Source organism: Parus major, chromosome 1A, assembly GCF_001522545.3.
Source record: "Parus major isolate Abel chromosome 1A, Parus_major1.1, whole genome shotgun sequence".
NCBI classification, from domain to species: domain Eukaryota; kingdom Metazoa; phylum Chordata; class Aves; order Passeriformes; family Paridae; genus Parus; species Parus major.
The window spans coordinates 63,132,757-63,148,863 of NC_031773.1; the positions used below are offsets into that span (position 1 = coordinate 63,132,757).

The 16,107-nt window shown below is 45.4% G+C and overlaps 1 protein-coding gene across 2 annotated transcripts in view; it reads right to left on the reverse strand.

Annotated features, from left to right (window-relative positions):
• SOX5 (SRY-box transcription factor 5) overlaps positions 1–9,002 on the reverse strand; it is a 618,882-nt gene extending 609,880 nt beyond the window's left edge. Inside the window, exon 1 of one of the 2 annotated variants that reach the window (XM_015627613.1) lies at positions 8,934–9,002. The gene's annotated coding sequence lies outside the window, so the exon portion shown is untranslated. Of the gene's footprint in view, positions 1–7,449; positions 7,526–8,933 lie in introns of those variants that run through there. The other variant, XM_015627615.3, reaches the window with a different exon arrangement.
• Positions 9,003–16,107: the final 7,105 nt, after the last annotated feature.

Sequence of the window (16,107 nt, forward strand, 5' to 3'; positions counted from 1 at the left end):
ACAAAGTCCTCAGTATCACTCCTTAAAACTGGAATCCATGTAAATCCTGCAGTCACTGGAGGTCCTGGAAGACACCTCTCACACTTGTCGCAGTCCCTTCAGGTTTTCAGAACAATGTTTAACGACACAGGTAACTTAGGAAATTAACTTTTTTCTTTTCCACTTTGTTAGAATGACTTACAGCACCTAAATCACCCTGAAGGTCAGTGGGGCGTGGTCTGCAAGGTCTTAAAAATGGGATTTAGCCACATTGAAATCTCATTTATCTAACTCTGCTCTTCTATAAACTCATATTTTGCTTAATTTAAGTAACTACACCACATTTCTAAAGCTAAGCTTACATTTAAATCCTGTTCTTAAACAGGGCCATAAAGCACACCGCTACAACTCATGCTCAGGTGTTGAGATAAAAATAAATAGACAACTATACAGTTATACCAGTACATATTTTCCTTTTTCTTATATGTAAAAACACAGAATTTAAAACTAAGCGAAGTAAGGAAAATCTCACATTCTTAGAACCTTTTACTATTGTGCAACAGCATTTTTCTTCCATCTTGCCTCTTATAGCTACTTCTTTATGCTGTGTTTCCATGCATGGCAGAGGTGCTTGAGTCTGCAACTGCTGCTATTCACACCATGGGACCCATGCCTTTACCTCCAATATTCTTTAAGGATTAGAATCTGTTGGTTTCTCCATTTTCTACCCCATTTCAGCTTGTTATTTCTCACTAGGAGCCACTTTCTGTGCCAGCACAGTACATGAGTTATTAAAAGAACAGTGGGACATCTGCAGAAGGTGCAAGAAGGTGCTTCCCTCCCCTCCACTGCTCCTCATGAAAACCCAGCACTGCTCTCATTCAAAGACCACGTCTGATACAGAGTGAGATACTGGTCTAATGGCATCTTGTGACTGGGGTAGGAGGCAAGCACCCACGTCAAGTACCCAAGCACGTTACACATTTTAAATGTGTTGGGCATCTGCTGGACACGTGCTTGGACAATCCCCTCCACGCTGAGAGGGGTTTTTTTACTGAGAGGGCTTCAGGTGGGTGCAGAGCTGACCCACACCCTCACCCCTGCCTTCAGGGGCTGCCCACAGAGCCCCACATCCCAGGGAATCACCACACACTTTTACTGGGCTGCTTTCCTCCACGGCACTTCGCTGGCAAAGAGAGGCCTTCAGCTTCCAGAACTGTCAGTTGCCTTTCTTTCAGAAGCACTAAACTGACACATACACATTTGTACATATTCATCAGCATTTACTCATTTGTAGCCTCTCATGAGAATTAATATTACTCCTCTACAGTGGCAAAACTTCCATCATCCTGTGCAAACTGCTACTTACCTACGGCAACCCCGTTTATGGGAATGCCTCATTATATATAATTTCAGGTTTCAACTGGAAACTGTTTTACAGAAGTGACAAGCACTTCACTATTTCTATCCAAGCCCTGTCTTTTCTGTCTACAGGAGGCTCAAAACGGATCTGAGCAACAAGTTCCATCAAGAACTCAATGCTCACCCTACTTGTGCACACACTGACTGAGTAATCTATGTGTGACTCCCAAACCTGAACTAATTAATTGTCCTATATTTGTAAATCTCAACCACAGCGTGCTTAATGCACCATGGTGCCACTAAACAAACCCGTGTTCCCGGGAATCGGAACAAATTGCTCGGTTTCCTCAGAATCATTCTGTCCTGCTCCTGGCAGCTGCCTGCGTACAATTACAGATATAAAATCAATCTGAAACACAGAAAAAAGCACAGTAGCTCCTACTGAACACACTCCTCATCCAGATTTGAATTTGTAAAGCAGGATATTGCATTAAGACATTCCCTTTTCTATGACTTAATACACTTTTTATATATTTTGCATATCTTCCTGGCAGGTGTGCTTAATTTGTTATTAAACAGAAGGGTAATTGACACATACACTGCATTTCTAGATATTATTTATGCATTTGCCTATATATCAAGATGAGTAGCACGATCTTCAATGCCATAGCATAAGGAGCAAGCTCATCTCAGTGAAAAGAGAGTTGTATGTTCCCAGATGCCACGTGGGGACAGCACACAGAGTGAGTGCCACAACAGCTGCCTTTCCCTGGCTACCTCAGTGTCCCCAAACCCTTCCAGAGTCAGTGGAGGAGACACCACCAGTGTGTAATTTGGTGGAATAATCATTGTTACAGACTAGGTACTTTGGTTTCAGTAAAAAACTCTTTAATACAGAAGTCAGTATCTGGCTTTAATTCAATCTGCTCTGAAATCACTCGAAAACCATTCATTTTCTATCATTTTCTAATTCTCTTCTCTAATGGTTTCTGAATCTTTTTCAGTATAAACCTGGTCTATTAGGACTAATCTCCTGCTAGAAGGTTGGTTGTGATAATAAAATGGTGTTCCCAGCTAAGAAAAGCAACTCTTCTATTCACTGACTAAAGGCACTGACTTAGCCAGGTAATAGGTATTTTGCTTTCATTTTAAAAAAAGTGGATTGTAAAATTAACTTCTAGATCCTTATTAAGTAAACATTTAATTAGTTAGCTGAGGATCACAAGTGTGTCCCCCAGCCTTTTTCATTACACTGAAAGCTTACTCATACACAAGTATTTTATAGCAGTGTAAAAGGTAGACTCCATAGTCCTAGTTTAGAAATTGAACTAGTTTAATTAAATGTATCTTTAGACTGACTGCTACAAACCACAATATGGCACTCAATGCAATTTAAACCTGTTTTGTTCACTTACTCCCTATAGAAACTGAAGATACTGCAAGCCATATTTACATCCGTTTCAAAGCTTCTGAGCAGAGCAAGCTGAACTGAATTTTGTCCCCTCTCCCCCAAAACACGGGCAAAGCAACATAAAGGAGGAGGAGCTCAGCTATGAGCAACTTCACCCTATCCCATCAGCACTTTGCTGTCTAGCCATCCTTCCAACCTGCTTAACCCAAAAGCCAGTGCTGAGAATCTGGGTTTAAACTAAAGTAAATTAAATTAAATACAACAACATCACTGCCACTAAGAGCAGTAGTAAGACCTTAAATACAATTCTAGTAATACTCCAGTTACACCTTACACATCCCACTAGACTTGGACTGGTAAAGCCAAGTTCTGTGTACATAGGGCAAATCTAAGCCTGCTGAATTGGACACAAGCATTCCTAAAACGTTTCAGGCTCATTTCAAGTAAAACCTGGATTACCTTTCTAGGCAGCAGGAGACAACAATGGAAATCACTCCTCTATGAGATGCGGTCTCATTTGGCTCCTCTTCTGTAAAACTCTGCTCCTTGCAGAAGCTACAAAATGTCATCAAATTGCACTGGCCCTTTGAGCCTGCTCAGTTTCTCTCAAGACAAACCAAAACAGATTGGTCTAAGTGGTCACTGTCCCTTCTCAGACCAGTGTAGCATTAATACAGTACTGACTTTCCCATGTATTTTAACAATAATCATTCAAAGGATCAAACACTAGTACAAAAATACATAATTTAAATAGTGTGAGGATTTTTCCTTGAGATTTTGCAGTAATGAAGAATACTATCCTTGTAACATATCTCTGACCTGCACTTTTCAGGCAATTAATTTCCTTGAAATATAGACAAATACTTTATGCTTGTTTATAATAATGACAGAATACACTTTAGCTTTGTCACCAGGATTTCTTTTTATTTAAAAGAACAACAGGAAATGGGAATGGGGGGAGGGAGGGGGGAAGAGTTCTATTAAAGGACAATTCACTGAAAGGTCTTTTAGCTGGCAATTGTCAGCACAGCTCAGGGCCAATGGATCAAATTTAACTCTCAAAAGTGCTGATGGTTGTATGAGTCTTCACAGTAGGGGCTGGTGCTCTGGGCCACTCAAGTTCAATTTTTGGTGTTACCACGGGATGCAGGAACTGGGATCTTGGTGAGCAAAGATTTGCTCCGTATTTGATGCGCTGGGTAAAGTGGTATTCTTAAAATCACTAGCCTCCCAAGCAGCTAGTAAGCCAGCAGGAGGTTAGTAGGAAGAGAAAGTAATTGTCCTTTGTGCCTCCGAAAATAGCCAATATTAAAGGATCCTCTTATGTATTACCTGCGATTCAATCTACTCTTGCAGCTCAAAGGAAAAGAAAGAAGCTGGAGGAGACAGAAAATAAAGCTGTCAGAAATATTATAGGAGACCCTCCTCAGGCTGCCATGAAGTGTATGGTCTCCTCACCCAGTAACCTGTGCAGCCAGAAAGGATGAGTGCTCTGCAAGCAATAAGAAACTTGTTCAGACAATGCATTTTACATACACAGAGTGTACTGTGCATGTCCCTGTGCATTCACCACGTGCCTGGAGATTTATCTGGAGAGCTGGAGAAAGGCACTGCAAGAGTGCTCCTCAGACACTTTTCCAGGATGTCCATAGGGCAGCCAGCACCACAGTACATAGATCATTGGAAATCCACTCCACATGCAGCCTCTGCTCTCCCCACTGCACCCAAAGAAGGTGGAAGTGCAGCATGACTAGCAGCAGAATGCAGCCTATTGCTCTGATCTTGACTTGAATGTTGTTATCTGTTAGCAAATTTCCCAAAATGGAGCAGATATGGCTGCTGATTTCCCTAGTCCTACTGTTGGGTCACAAAACTGAAAGGAATTTACTCTGGGTCTGGGCACAACATGAAAAAGAAAGAAAACTCTCCTAAGCCCCCAGTGCTTCAGCACTGGTGGAAAGGAGCTAAGTTTTGTTTCAACCCTCAATTCAAATGCTGTCTAAACCAAATTTGGGTCTCAACTTGACTACAGAATATATCCTAAGTGATTAACTGGACTATGTCTAACATCTTGAAGACATGGAGAATGTAAGCAAAACAGATTACAAAAACCCCTGAACTTACAGTACAGGAGACTTAAAGGCTTTATGAGCCATTCCAGTGGGGTCCAGATCCCCACTTCCTCACCAGCAACATTCCCACTGCCTTCTGTATCAGCACAGCTCTGCCTGTTCAGGGAACATGCGAGGATCCTCATGTTGAAAACAGGAAAAATAAAACTTCTTTGCTAATAGGAAAAAAATCCTTGTAATAATACTAATCTATTTATAATGGTCAAAAAAAATGACAGCTTACAACAGCGTCAGAGCAGTGCTTTGGCAATATTTTAGCATACTGCTGTATTTTTAGAAGGACTGTTCATTTACTTTCTCCTAAATGCTGCAGTTCTTATTTTTCAACAAACGATCTGGTTTTTTTTTTTGGTGTATCATATGCCAACATCAGAGTGTTTTATCTCAGGGTAAGTAGGAACTGCAGGCAAAAACAAAGCTCCTGCACACACACTGCTGTACAGCAGCACTGCCGGAGATGCCAAATCCCAGTCTCCTCCTGTGCTTTATGCAGTGAGAGCTCCGCCACTTACAAACCTTCCTGGAACGCGGCACTGCGTTTTTACGATGAGTAACAGAAAACTGCTGGGTTTCTTCATCCTGAGCATTGAGGAACTATCCCACTGTAAACAATAGGGCTGACAGTTTAATGATGTTGCTCAACCTAACTGATTCTAGCAAGCAGCATGTACGATAAGAGTGCAGGAAGATGTGTTTAAGCACTTTTATGTTTTCTCAGCACAGGGTACCTTACCATTTTAAAATTCATCTGCAAGCTACCTGTGAACTTCAGTGAAAAACTGTTAAGCTCTCTGTTAAGTCTCACCTGGGCCTACAAGATCATGACAACAGGATGGCCACAGACCCTAAGAGCGTCTACAGCTGTAGCTCCAGGACCTACAGACAAAATCCAGAGGCTCTTATTTTCTTATTAAAAGGCACATATGAGCTTCCATTGCAAACAAAAACTTATACTAGGCTAAATTAAAAACATGTGCACCCACATGTTAACTGAATTAACTTGAAACCATCAATACATCTCAAATGTCCATCTGTTTACACAAGCCACTTGCAGCTTTCAAGTCTTGTGCTCCTTATAGTGTAACTCTCAACCAAAACAGTCTAAGTGCAAGCAGAAAGCTCTGCTGTGAGATTTCCATGCATAATGACCATGTGTTTATTGGGTTTTCATGTTCAAATCATGTCAGAATAGACATGCTATCCATTTGCAAGATGCAACACATCCATGCCAGCCTCTCCCTCTTCAGCTGCCGAAGCCTTGTAAAACAAAGCTGGCTCTAACCTGGACAGATACTATAGCTAAATTTAAAATATCTCCCTTTGCAATTCCAGTTTGATAGCTGTAAATGGTATAGCTTGCAGGATAAAGAATTAATTTCTGAGGCAATAACATATCTTCCAGGTCTGGGAATGATTAGGAGCAGCAGATACAAGTAACTGTTTTCAGGTAAGCTGCAGGTGATAAAATACTTTGATGAAAATCTTTGTACTAGCTCTTCCTAAGAAAAACTTTGTACTAGCTCTTCATAAAAAAAACTTTGTACTAGCTCTTCATAAGAAGTCACCTTTAATCTGAGTGGCTCACTTCAGCAAGGCTGCGCACAGATAGCTGGATTTAAACTGGAAGGATGAAAGCCAGAATGCATTACCCTACAGTTCTACAGCTGGAATCAAACTTCCTTTCCTAATCTGAACTAAAGTTAGTATTTCACTCTCTGACTGAGAGGGAGTGAAATGCAGCTCTATTAAAAATAAAAAAATCAACCAAAAGCTACCTGTGCCAGCATGTGATACCAGCCTCTCAGAGAAAACGGTTCTCATCAGACACCATTCTCCTGGACATCCCTACTGTATTGCTGTTGTTGATGATGATGACTGCGATGTTGAACGCCTACAAATCTCCCACGTGCCTATCTCGTTGGCCTGTTTTGTTTAAAAAAAAAAAAAAAAAAAAAAAAAAAAAAAAAGCTCTAGGCCATTATTCATGAGCAGAAAGAAAACAAATCACTCTTAGACCTACTCCTCTTGCAGATTCCCACACTTATTACCCAAAATCCCACAGCTCGCTATTGGTTCTACCCTTGACCAAAGTACAGGGTTGAGGCAGCATGCCATCCCCTGGGAAAAGCCGATCACGTTCCTCCCGGCGAGCGGCTCCGGTTATTCTAGGATCGCAGTCAGGCTGGAATAAAGTCCCCTAACTTTTCAGAGAAGGCAGCGCTCGCTCCCAACGCCAGTACCTGGGGACCCGCGGGGACGAGCGCGGCCGCGCTCCGCACCCTGACGGGGAAGTCGCTTTTCCCCCCTGACCCGCTTTCTTTTTGAGGGGAAAAGAGCCGAAACGAGCGAACCGAGAGCCTTCAGCACCCTTCCAAAGAGCCACCCTCCTGCTCGGGCAGAAGCGAGGAGGGTGCCTCGCAGAGAGACATAAAGATGCTCATGCCGGTGCCCCCCACCCCGGTGCCGGTGCGGTGCCCGCCGTACCCCCCGCTCGCCCCTGCGCGCTTCCCGGCAGCGGCGCGGCGGCCGCCGCCGCTCGGCACTCACGCACGGAGAGGCAATTACAATAATTTAAAGCTTCCTGTCCGCCGGCTCCGCCGGGATCCCGAGGGCTGAGCCATGCCCGGGCAGGGCGCGGAGCAGCCGCTGCCCCGCCACACAGGCGCGGGCATCGCGGCCGGACCGCCCCCGCCCGCCCCCAGCCCCGGCGGCGGCAGGAGCAGGAGCTGGAGCGGGAGGAGGAGGAGGAGGAGAAGGAGAAGGAGGAAAGGGGGGGCGTGACAAGTTCTGCCAAACTTCGGGAGGTGTGCGAGCGCCCGGGAGGAAGCCGGCCGAGCTGGGCTGACAGTCGGCCCCGCCGCTTCCCCCGCCCCGCCGGCGGCGCCCACCCCGCCCGCCCCCGGACCCGGCGGGGCGCCGAGTGCCGAACGCCCCCGGGGAGCAGCCGCGGCGAGGAACAAAGTTAAAACGGCGGCAGTCGCGCACCTACCCGCTGTCTGTCATGTCTCCTCCGGGCGCGGGGTGCTAAGTGAGACACTGGCGGGGTGGGGAGAGCCAGAGGTGCGGGGAGGGACCGGGAGATGGGTGTTTGGTGAGCTCTTCCTTTCTCTCCCCCCTCCTTCCCACCCCTTCCCCCTTCTCTCTCTCTGTCTCTCAAGGACGAGGTGAAATCCCTTGGCTGGTCATGAGGCGGCTTCAGAGACAAACAACACAATGCGAGTGCAAATAACAAAAGGGGAAAAAAAAAAAAAAAGGAGAGGGAGACCAGGAACAATGGGGGAGGAGAGGCTCGCCGCGCCGCGCCTGGCCGCCGCCGGCACCCCGGCAGGCAGGAGGAGGAGGCGGAGGAGGAAGGCGATATGGTGACAGCGGGGAGGGGGCTGCGTGGGGAGTCCCCCCGGCGTGACGGGGCTGCCTCAGATCATCCCCGACCTCCTCCCCGCCGTCCGCCCCGCCGCGCACCGGGGCGGCCCTGCGTGGCGGCCACCGGTAAGTGACGCGCCCGCCGCCCCCGCGAACGGCCATCGCCGCTCCCACCACCATCCTCATCCTCACTGTCCGCGGAGGCAGCGGGGGCGGAGGCTGTCCGCCGGTACCGCCAGCGGTTCAAAGCGGCGGCGGCACCGAGCCCTTCTCGCCTTCCCCCCTGCTCCGCCCGGGAACTTCACCGAGCGGGGCTGTCGCGGGTCCCGGGGACAACGCTCCCGAGTCCCTTCCCGAGGAGCGGTTCCCCCTCCCGCCCTTTTGCTAAGAGTAAACACGCCGGGAGTTGCATGTCCGTGGGCGTGTGCGTGTCCGCCGGCACCTCCCGCACCGACAGACCCTGTCACAGCGATGCGATCGCACACGTGCCCAGCCGCCCGCCGCATCCATCCCCTCTCCTCAGCTCCCACTTCACTCCCAGCACCCCCAGCCGGCCGCAGGAACCCGAGAGAGAGGCAGAAGTTTGGGGTCCCGCCGCGCCCTTCCCCTCCGCGCTCTCCCGCGGGGCCGAGGATGAGGCGCTGCGTTGGAAGCCCGCCGGTGTCACCCCGCAGCCCCAGGGTTACCTCAGCGGCCTGCGGGGCCCGCCAGGACCGCGGCTCTCGGCGCTGCTGGAGCCCGGGCGGACGGGCCGGGGCAGCCCCCGCCGAGTCACCGCTCCCCCGGCCAGCCGGGCAGCGAGGCTTGTCTCTGCGGTCCGCCTGTGCCCCGGAGCCCGCGTTACCTCCTTCTCCTCCGGCTCCGCTCCAGCAACCCTCGCCGCTGCTCGGGGCAGCGCAGCCGTGTCCCGGGCTGGCCCCAGCCCGCGGGGACCCGCTCGGCCGCTGCCGGGGCTCGGCCGCTGCCGGGGCTCGGCGTGTGGGTGGGGGTACGCGGCAGTGGGGGTGGGGGAGCCGTGCTTTCCTCCCGGAGCAGCCGCTGCTCCTGCCCGTACCCAGCGCAGCTGCTCGGAGCCGGTCCCGGCGCTGCGGGTGCGGCGCGCCCCGGGGCCCGGCTCTGGGGAGGGTGGCGGGTACCCCGCCGCTAATAAAGTCACGCTCTCCGAGTACCAGGTCTGCCTTTCGCTGGCTCTCTCTCTCCCTTGTTTACTTACGGGGTCTTTTATTTTTAAAGGAGCAGTTTGTACACGTGCTTTTGCGAAGCGCCGAAGCCGGCTGGACGGGGTTCGAGCCTGAGAGTGGGAAACGCAGAAATCTGCACCCTGAGCCAAATTGCTCAAAGAAGAGCAAGTTCGGTTATTATTCATCTCCACGAGGGAAGTCTTATCTTCTACAAATATTTGATACTGGGACAAGTCCAATAATTAACAAGAACAATCAAACAATTTCACTGCCTTCTTGGGGATTTAAAAAGTCATCATCTGGAATTCATGAACATTACAACCTTTTTCTTTTTTTTTTCGCCGTGCTTGGATATTTTACTGTATATGATCTTTTCAGTGTGTGTGTGTGTGTCCTTAAGTGATTTTACCCTTTCAAGCAAAAAGATGCAAACCATTAACAGCGCAGATAATATTCACAACTGCTGATTCAGTGAGACTTCAGACCTCTCCGTAGGAGTGGTGAGAGAGGGTGGTAACTCTGACGGGAAAAGGAGAAAAAAAGAAAAGAGCTGGAGGAATGTTTCTTTCTTGGCTTCCTCCCTACTTCTGTGGCAGGAACTCCCACGGGAGTCCTGTGGGTGGGAGGGGAGCAGGGCAGATGGGAGCTCGGCCAGCTCGGTATAGGTGCAAGCATCAGCTCTGCCAGCCAGCCCCATAACTCCTCACACCAGAGGAAAAGCCAGGCTGGGAGAGGAATGGGGCTTCTGAGCTCTGCAGCAGCATTTCTGGCACGGCGCAGACTTGGGGTGCCAGGGAGGCAGCGTGGCTTTCAGGACCTGCAGTGAGCCAAGAGGGACAGACAGGGAGTGGGCCATGGCCCAACTGTATCGAAAAACCCCGAACCATAAGCCAACCTCAAACTTGCCTCTTCTGAATTAATTTCAGACTCTTGGGAAAGGTGGTAACGTTTCACCCTGCACTGTCCCAGTCACCAAATTGTGCACGAGTTCTGGCACAAGCTGTCACAGTCCTCAGCCCCCACCTGCTCATGCAAATCCTGCTTCTGATGGCTGCTGACCCTCCGTGCTGCGTAGGCAATCAAATAGTTCTGGCGTGAAGCTTTGCTCTATCTCAGGTCATCTCAGACCTGGGAACCTACAGCCAGACTCCCATGGGTCAGGCTGACAGGCTCTGTCTGTCCTCCCCACATCTTTCAGAACCCTTCTCTGTGCATACCCTAACCACACCTTTTCTTTTCATAATCACTGCCCCCCCCCCCTTTACTACTTGTTTTAGGCCAACTCCTCCTCACAATCATGATAAAGTTCCTTGCAGTTCAGCACAAGAAAGGAATAAGGGTGGCTGGGTCCAAAACTAATCTGGTGCAAGGAGAAAAAGCCAAATGCGGGTGCATTTTATTTAAGATCAAAAGCACAATGGTGTGAGATTGTATTATGCTCTCCACAGGAGCTGTATTTTTCTAGTTCTACAATAGGATTAAGGTGTTCAGTGGAAAAGAGAATTACAAAAAAAAAAAAAAAAAGAAAGAAAGGAAAAAAGCCCCATTGGACTGCTAGTAGCTGCATTTGAGTTTGTCTTGAATAATAAGGATATTTCATTCCTCAAAGTCTCTAGCATCCTATTTCCAAATACTTTTTTAAACAATTGTGAATGCCAATAATCTTTAATTTTTACTGTTTATTGCAAAAAATTAATTCTGTGGGGGTTTTATTTATTTACTTAAAGGAAGGATGTTGCCATTTCTGCATTGACTCATTTCAACATTTTCAGTCAACCAAATGCTTTTTAGGAGAACCTAAAGACATCTCCTTATTTAGCCCTGCATATTTGAGTGCACAGGATGTTGAATGTTAGCACACGGGCTGGACACAGCTGGGAGCACAGCTTCAAGCCACTTTTCCACCCCGAATAACTAAAGAAAGCATAAAAGAAAATTTTCAGTGCAACGTACACAGTGAAAGGTAGGCTACTGTGTAAAAATTGCTAGCTATTTGAAATTTGAAATCTGCAAAGCTCTGGCTAACTCGCAGTTTCCCAGCACCAGGGAAGCGTGGCCTGAGCCTGGTTCTGTTCTAGTGTTCATGGAATATGACTGCGTGGAAATGAATCTCACATCTTTACTGTGAACAGTGTGCACCTAAAAATCAGTTTGTGAGGGTGTGTTATGGATGGCTCTACACAGGTTTCCCCCACCAACCCCTGGACCTGCAAGTTAAAAGTTTTATGTATGATTCTAAGGAAAAAAAATTACAGATAGATCTCTCTGCTCACACAGAGCTAATCTGTCTATTTAGTTTTCCCTCTTTCCCTTCACTACCATTCTTCACCAGCTGCTTCTTGCCTCATCCTCCTAGAAAATTCATAGCTCCAGTTTTCTACTCCATTGAGTCTTGGCACACTCATTTTCACAAGAGCTACCGTAAAATGCCACCTTTCTCACATGGAAATGGTTTGTTGCTACCTCTCAGAGGTATAAATGACAGCACTGAACAACAAAGCCTGAGTCCTATAAAACAACATTATCTTTGTGCTGGAGTAATCCAATCATTGAGGTACTGAGATAACCTTAAAGCCATATCAAAATGAAGAAACCACTTAGGAACTTACAAACATCTGTTTTCATATCAGAGAGCATCAGCACAAGAACACCCTTACATGGTCCTAATCAGTCCAAGCACCGCTCTCATCTTTTACATTCTGCATGGCTTATCTGCTCCTCCATAATAAAATCAGGGTGATGCTTGCACTGATTTCTGCTAGTAGGAAAAGCCTCTGTTGCTTAAATTAAAGCAATGTGGTTCTATGCAGGTCTTGTCTCTGTTCTCCCAGAGGCAATAGAGAATCCCATCTATAATATTTCAAAAAGACATTAAAATAACTTCCTAGGGAACATAAAACATGCTGCCGTCATGTCCCTGAATAGGGTGCTCTCTCCAGTTTCTTGTTAGCTGATTCCTGAAATTAAATGATAGAATCATGTTTCAGCAGAGCAACTGGCAGTTTGGATCCCACATTTAGGTCCTATTAACTAAATAAGGAATATATTTATTTTTAGTAGAAGGTGCATACAAAATCTAAAAGAAACAGGAAATGTTGATTAAATTAAATGTCAGTGTGGCGTTCTATAATTTAAGCTACTGCAGGCACATGGAATGATAAAGGGAAAAGGAAGCCAGCTGAAAAAGTTAAGATACTTGCTTTGAATTGTCCATGCTGAGCAAAAATTAAGTATTACAAGAATCTGTAAACAGCTTTCAGCTTCAATAATGGCTTAAAGGCACGAGCCACAATCATCTATCACACTACCAGTAGTAACCCATAGATTTCAATGAGATTACTTGTATATATAAAAATAATCATAATCTATCAGGACATGCAGATGAATAAAGACAGTCACAAGGATGGATTTAAGAAGCAGGCTGGAACTTCATTAACACAATATTTTCACATGTCAAACAGTTAAGTGGGCCCAGTTCAGGGATTACAAAGCTACAATTTAGGGCAGATCTTCACTAATCTCTCTTTTACAATGAGCTCACATCTGAAGCCCGCCCCTCAACCCTTCCCCAAGGAAAAGAAGGAGGACCTAAACCCCACAACACTTCATTTAGGTTTGCTTCTTTCCTAGGCACAAATCCAGTTGCAAAGTTCCATATTTATTTTTTAATTTCAGCCTTAGTTCACACTGAACATGATCAAAAGCTTTCTGTCAATTCCAAAAGATGAATAAATATGTATATTCTCATATATTCCATCTCCAAATCCAGCTTTTTAGCCCACCCCCAACCCTGTGATGCTACAAAGGCCATCAAAACATTTAAGCCTCTCCAACTGTGCCCTAATAGAAGAACATGCCCTTCTTGATGCCAGAATTCCCAACCAAGAGGCAGCATCCTCTGCCTCTTGGAAAATCACAGATTATCCATCGTGAAACAGGAGAGGATTAAGACCCAAACCTTAACTTCATTTTTGTGCCTGCCAGAAGTGAGAGAACCCACCCAGGATCACAGCTGGAGGTCTCATGCATATATTCTGGCTGTCCCTTTCCCTCTTGGCTGTTTAATTCATGGAGTTTTCCATGGAGCCTCCAGTGGGAGCGGATGGAGGAAGAGAAACCACGTGGTGAAGCTCACCTGTGTATGGACACCACCAGGAATGTGTTTTGCATGGCTCAGTGAGGGTCATTATACACATCTAGATGTGAGAAACCACGTGGTGAAGCTCACCTGTGTATGGACACCACCAGGAATGTGTTTTGCATGGCTCAGTGAGGGTCACTCAGGACTAATTAATGAGGGCAGATCATTAGGACAGTGCAGAGGTGGAGATTTGGGACCACAAGGAGATCCAGGTATGTCCGCGTGGCGCACCGTTGTGCACTGAGCGCGCTTCAAATCCAAACCAAAGCTGCAACAAAGTTTTCAGAGCGATTTTTAAGAGTTTCGTGCTCTCTACAAGTTGACAAAAATTGTGGCATAGGGCTTTCCAAAAGCAGGTGTCTTTCATTTTTTTACATCTAGCCATGTTTTGTAAAACTGGTGATTGACTGAAAAAGGGAGGTAATCAAAATAATCTGTGAATTCTGAAAATAGAGGCCAGTTCCTGTGAGTAAGTTTTAGCAGGACTGAACAGTTAGTGTCTTATCAGTAGCACAGGAACAGGGATTTGTATATACTGTTTTATTAAGATCATTATCTCTACAGTGCTCCTTAAATGAAAACAAAAGAAAAAAAATTTGCTGTAAAAGGACAGAAAAAATGACTCACTTTCCTGTCATTGCCAAAAGCCTCTAATTTTCAATGTAACCAACCTTTGTGCCATAAGATAGAGCTTTTTATTTTTTTTTAAATATATATTTAGGTGCAGTAATTAATATTAAAATAAATGTGGGAAGAAATGGCGTGACCTTATTTAAAATTTAGCACATTGCTGTAGGATTATTCTCCAGCATCTATGAAGTAAATAGTACCCTCAAAAAAAGCAAACAAACATAACAAAACCAAAAAGAAATAAGTAAGAAATGGCCAAATTTCCAACCAAAAAATATTCTTTCTTACTAAAAAGTTTTTTTTCTCTGAATTTGTGGTTATTGTTCGAAAAATCAGGGAGCACATACAATTTTTGCTACAGCATTTCTCATGCAAAGCTGTTTTCTTGCACTACCATCTTTTGTGGAGTAACACAGCTCCTAATATCCTTAAATTACTATCATAAAAACAAAAAAGGAGAGGAGGTTGCACTGCAATGAGATGTCGTTTATGTTCATAACAGGGCAATCATTGATTTAAAATTGGCATTGCAGCTCCTTTTGTGCAATGATTGCTGGGTTAGGGAAACAACCCTTTAAACTGAATTTCTAAGGAACGTGAAATTCAACGTGAATTTCTAAGGAAGGACTCAGGTTTAGCACTTGTTCTGATCTGTTTTGACTATTAGACCTGCACATATTTCTACATGTGCATATTCTGTTGCTCTGGATGTATAGGAATGCTCATAAGATCTCTGTCTAGAAGGGTCATATAGCTTTACATTTTACCTTTAAAAGGAAAAAAAAATAAACAAAAAATGGCATATAAATAAATTTTTCATAAGAACTCAAAGCCTGCCTTACTTCATGCACCTGCTCACGTGGCTACAGGTATGTAGTGAAGGATAAGCAGTGCAAAATATTTTATATTCTGCTTTTCCAGTGTGTGGACATTCAGGCTGTTCACTACAAATGACTGCACAAGGTGAGAGGCATGAAGAATCAGGCCCCAAAGATTTTCTATACTGGATCAGATCACTGGTGCATTAAGTGTGTCACCTCACAGCTGGATGCTCCAAAATGAACCTAGCTATCTGTGTAGTACTGTGGGAACTACTCTGGCAGTCAGGTTGCATCCAGGAGAGGAGAGTGGGTTTTGCCTTTTATTTTCTTCGTGTATCTAGTCAGAACTGCTCTTATTTGGGATCAAACTGTTCAGACTTCCTTAACAGCTAAACAGGAGTATCTGACTCTTGTTGTGAAACAGGATGTAAGACATGGCATTAGAAAATACAAATAGTAGCATGAGAGAAAACAAAACAACACAACAAACATTACTTTCTCACTGTTTTCTTGTGCTTATCTGGTATAAGAAAATAGTCTGCAATATAAGAAACATGTAATAAGTATTCTATTATTTACATCAGGGCGCTTTACACTGCAGAGCTAATTTGTGGAACTTTGCAGCTTCATATAATTGATTGATTGAAGTCAGAAATGTGACCTAATATCACATGAACAGTAATTATATAGGGCATTAGGAATTTCCAGATATCAGCAACATGAAGTAGCACAAATATATCAACACACAAAGCTGTGTAACCTTTCAGAGGTTTCAGATTATGAACCCAGTGAGAATCAAATCTCAGCACATCAAGTCATAGGCACAAATATTCCCAAAACACTTCCAGCATCCAAAAAATCCAAAGCAGAAGAACAAAACTTAGCACACATGCTAGATACATTGATCCTAGCTGTCACATATTCAAAACTATTCAAAAGCAATTACATACCTGCTATCTGACTGAAAGTCAATAGCATTTATATGTGCCCCTAAATTGCTTCTCTGGAGCTCAGTTTCAGCCAACAAAAACCCCGACAAAACCCACAGAAAAAAATGTATGTGCCTACACTCACAGAAAAAACAAAT